Raw genomic sequence first — 4,890 nt, forward strand, 5'->3', positions numbered from 1 at the left:
ATGCTGTTATTGTTATTGTTGAAGCTATTGTTGAATAACTTTAGTTATTTAAAGTTAGTAACTAAGTTATTTTTATTGTTATTGCTGTTGAAGTTATTGATGGTTCAATCACTAACTTTTAGGCAACAATTGGTGGATCATTTATTTATTTATTATGACATCTTCTGCTTTATTTTTCTAGGAAAACAATGCTTTTACTAAACGTGCACAGGCGTGGGGATGGGAAGGCAGCAGGAGGAGTCAGGGCAGAGGGGCCCCTGCCTGGAGCGGGGAAGCTGACAGCAGCCACAGCCGGGCGTCACTGGCACGGGTTCCTGGTGACCCCTCGCTAGGCGGCCGCATTGCCCAGGATGAAGCCCACGGCCGCCGCACTGCCCAGAACGAAGCCCACGGCCAGGGACACTGTCTTGCAGAAGGCGCCCGCGCAGCTGCTCCACGTCCTGGTTCAGGGTCCGCAGCTGGTCGCGCAACGGGCCCAGGATGCTCAGGAGGCGGTGCAGGTGCCCCAGCGTCGGCAGCAAGGCGGCGTTCAGAGGCCGGGGTGCGCGGTCCTCGGGGCTTCCGGGAGCGCGGGAGGCGTCCACAGACCTCTGAGGGGACCGGTTGAAGCGGGGCGTCCAGGCGGGGTCAGCGTGGGGGCTGCGGGCGGTCGGCAGCGGGGCGGCCTGCTTGGCCGCGAGCCGGCTCGGGTGCGTTGGGGGTGGACCTTGGCCTTGCTGGTGGCGCCCAGACCCCCGGTAGCGGCGGCCGGGCAGTTTACGCCCGTGGTCGCTCGGCAGCCCGGTGAGCTCCGGGGTGTGCTAGTCGAAGAGCCCGGGCGACTGGCCTTGCACCTGGGGGAAGCTGTCCCGGAGTAACCGGTAGTGGCAGCTGCGGCCCTGGCGAGGGCGGTGCACCTGCTGCTGGGCCAGCGCGCCCAACACGCGGCGGGAGGGGGCCAGCGCCTGGCCGAGCAGCGCTCCCAGCAGCAGCTCCGTCTCCCGCGCGCTCCAAGATGCGCGCGGCGCCGAGCCCGGGGACACCAGCTACAGGGGCCCCGCCAGCGCGCTCGGCGAGACAGGCCTCCGGGGCAGGGTCACCCGGTCGTCTCCAGACGGCGGTTCGGGGTCAGGGCTGGCGGAAGACGGCCTCAGGGGCCAGAGCCGCATCGCCGGGTAGGCGCGCGCCGCCCGGACCGCCCGCAGGCGCTCCACGTGGTGCGAGCGGCGTCCGCAGGGTTGCTCCGCGGACTTCCAGGCCATGAGCTAGCTGCCCGCCGACGTGCGGGCCTTACTGGGCGAGCACAGAGCCTGCGGCTGCAGCCGGACGCCCGCAAGGCCAGGTGCATCCTGACAGGTCAGGAGCTGCCCTGACGCCTGCCGGAGTTCCAGGTCTACAACCGCGGCAGGAAGTACCAGCGGCTGGTCCGCTCCTCCCCGGCTTTCAACTATGCAGAGTTTGAACCGCACATCATGCCCAGCACCAAGAACCCGCGCCAGTTGTTCTGCAAACTCACCCTGCGGCACATCAACAAGTGCCCAGAACACGTGCTGAGGCACATCCAGGGCCCGCAGTACCAGTGAGCTCTGTGTAAATATGCAGAATGTCAGAAGCAAGGGCTGGAGTACATCCCTGCGTGCCTGGTGCACCGGAGGAGAAAGAGGGAGGACCGGATGGACGGTGATGGGCCTCGCTTGTGGGAAGCCTTCTGGGAGCCCATGTCCAGTGATGAGGGGGGAGCTCCAAGTGACGACAGCATGACAGACCTGTACCCACCCGAGCTATTTACCAGAAAGGACCTTTGAAACACAGAGGACATGGATGGCACTGATGACTTTTTGACAAACGAAGAGGACAAGGAGGCAAAGCCCCCAGAGCGTCCACTGATGAAGGCAGGAAGGAGACGGACATGGACTGGGGGCTGGTCTGGAAGCGCAGGAAGAAGCAGTTGGGCTCCTTGAAAAAGAAGTTCAAGAGTCATCCCCGCAAACCTAAGAGCTTCAGCTCCTGTAAACAGCCAGGTCAATAAAAGCACATGCTGAGAAGTTTCAAAAAAAAAAAAAGCCGTTTTCACGCCCGTCTCTGTTGTGGAGCGCCGTGATCGTGCACCGAGGCCCAGAGTGGTCGCCGCCCAGGTCCCACCAGCCCGCAAGCCAGAGCATGGCGGCCATCCCCTCCAGCGGCTCGCTCGTGGCCACCAACAACTACTACCCGCGTGAGTAGCCCCTGCCCTCCACCACGCAGACGCCCCACGTACCACCTGCAGGACCCCTAAGGGCCGGTGGGCTGGTGGTCCCCGCACCCCGCCCTGCTGACGGAACCTCTCCTCTCCAGGCCACCTGGGTTCCACTTCCAGCAACAGCTCCTGCAGCAGTACTGGGTGCCCCGGCAGAAGCCGTTCCCCACCCCCCGGGTATCCCCAAGGCTGACCCGGGTAACTGGTGGGCCAGCTTCTTTTTCGGGAAGTCCACCCTCCGGTTCATGGCCACAGTGTTGGAGTCTGCAGAGCACCCGGAATCCCCCCCGCCCCCAGGCCTCCCGCAGCGTGACCACCTGTGGCCTGGCTCAGGACACCCTGAGGAAGCAGCTGGGTGGTCAGACCAGCACAGCCAGCGCTGGGCCGCCATCCTGACCTGAGCGATGACCACCAGATCCAAGCCTGTGGAGGCGCTAGGCCACCAGAGCCCCTCCCGCCCCCACAACCCCTGCCACCCCGCCGTAGACTAGGCGGCTGCAGCCAGCAGACCTCCACATCCACACAGCAGACACCAAAAAGGAGTGAGGGTCCGGCTCTCCACCACCCGGCCCGCCCCAGCCCTGAGCAGCTTTCCTGACACCTGGAACTGTGCATCTGACACCAAGCAGAAAATAAACGCCCAGCAGCCACACACACACACACAGACACACAAATACACACACACACAAATACACACACACACACAGACACACACACACAGACACACACACACAGACACACACACACACGACAAAATCCTGACTGCGGGATGTTCAGCCGCCCCGCTGCCAACCGCCCGCAGCCCCCACGCTGACCCCGCCTGGACGCCCCGCTTCAACCGGTCCCCTCAGAGGTCTGCGGACGCCTCCCGCGCTCCAGCAAGCCCCGAGGACCGCGCACCCCGGCCACTGAACGCCGCCTTGCTGCCGACCCTGGGGCACCCGCACCGCCTTATGAGCATCCTGTGCCCGTTGTGCGACCAGCTGCGGACCCTGAACCAGCACGTGGAGCAGCTGGGCGGCGCCTTCTGCAAGACAGTGTCCCTGGCCGTGGGCTTCGTTCTGGGCAGTGCGGCGGCCGTGGGCTTCATCCTGGGCAATGCGGCCGCCTAGCGAGGGGTCACCAGGAACCCGTGCCAGTGACGCCCGGCTGTGGCTGCTGTCAGCCTCCCCGCTCCAGGCAGGGGCCCCTCTGCCCTGACTCCTCCTGCTGCCTTCCCATCCCCACGCCTGTGCACGTTTAGCAAAAGCATTGTTTTCCTAGAAAAATAAAGCAGAAGATGTCATAAAAAAAAAAAAAAAAAAAAAAAAACTCCTGACCTCAGGTGATCCACCTGCCGTGGCCTCCCAAAGTTCTGGGATTACAGGCGTAAGCCACCATGCCTTGCCCAGAAAGGTTTCTTCAACATGAAAAATGGAATTACTGAGAACATGAATGAAACAGTTAAAGATTCGTGTTTTATTGCCAGAATGCTTCCCTAGAAAGTTGTTCCAGCTTATATTTCCAGTAGTATTGCTGGCATTGAGATTTAACAAAATCTCCTGAGTATTAAAGGGAGCCCCCAATGACAATAGGACAGTTCTCTTAAATGTTACCTCTAGGGACAGTTAATCCTGCTTTTAAAATTCTAAATTTATGGTTGAAGATCTGGTAATGGTTAGTACAGTAAGAGAGATGAAAGGGAAGAGAAACATATCAATGTGAAGAGATGTTTCTCTATAAACCATAGAGACAAAGAGAATCAAATGTTGTGTCACACAGACATCACAGCCACTCATGCAATCTCAATGTATGGTTCCACATGGAAAGAGCAGCTGAGGCATGACCAGCTTCAGAGGAGGCTGCTCCGGGGTTCCTGTGTGAGTGCTACAACCTGCAGTTGTGTAACTTGGAGGATTAAATGGGGCTGAAAACAGGAGGATGTATTGAATGTCTGTTTTAGTGCTTTAGGAGTGGTTGAACACAACCCCCCATGTTGATTTCTGTATAAAGAACACAATGTCCATTTTCCATAGAGGATGAAACAGAAAGCCTGTGCACTGGAGATCACTGGGACCAATTGAGGAAAGGGGACAATATTGAAAACAAAGCACTTACTGAAAACTTAGATTCCCAGCTTTTTCTCACTGCTCAGCTTTTAGAATCCTGGCAATAGGGCTTCCTTCCTCTAAAAAGAGAATTCAAAAATATTCATCTGTGGGGATTAGACCAGCTCAATAAAGATAAGTCATAAAAATCCTGACATTAGGCATTTCCCCCAAAAATAGATCTAACAGCAAAATAATGGTCCTAGTGATAGGTTTCTAACACTAAATACCTAGAGGGGTTTTAGGTCAAGCATGTGGGCCTTTAACTGGTAAGTAACAACATTTGATCTAAATCCTGGGGTACAGTGTGAGTTCTGGAGAGCTCTGAGTGGTGAAGAGATGACAGGGGCTTCATGGGAGACTTATCCAGCCAGGAAAGAGAATTTTAGAAGGTTGAGCCTGAAAGCAGGGAGGGCATTACAGTACCGGAGGGGGAAAGGGGATTAGCATTCCCTCTCCCCCTCCGGAGGAGAAGTCGGGGAGATGATTAGCATTCAGTCCACAGGGCTCCTGGGTTTTTCTGAGTCTAGAGACTTCTTAAAACATTTGGTATTTCTGGGGTTAATGTCTATTATGTCTTTTCTAAAT

At 57.4% G+C, this 4,890-nt stretch overlaps 1 pseudogene; it reads left to right on the top strand.

Moving 5' to 3' along the window:
• The first annotated feature begins 1,239 nt into the window (after positions 1-1,239).
• Positions 1,240-2,042, top strand: LOC103790773 (surfeit locus protein 2 pseudogene; annotated as a pseudogene).
• Positions 2,043-4,890: the final 2,848 nt, after the last annotated feature.

The sequence above is a fragment of the Callithrix jacchus genome, chromosome 18 (assembly GCF_049354715.1).
Source record: "Callithrix jacchus isolate 240 chromosome 18, calJac240_pri, whole genome shotgun sequence".
Taxonomy (NCBI): Eukaryota; Metazoa; Chordata; class Mammalia; order Primates; family Cebidae; genus Callithrix; species Callithrix jacchus.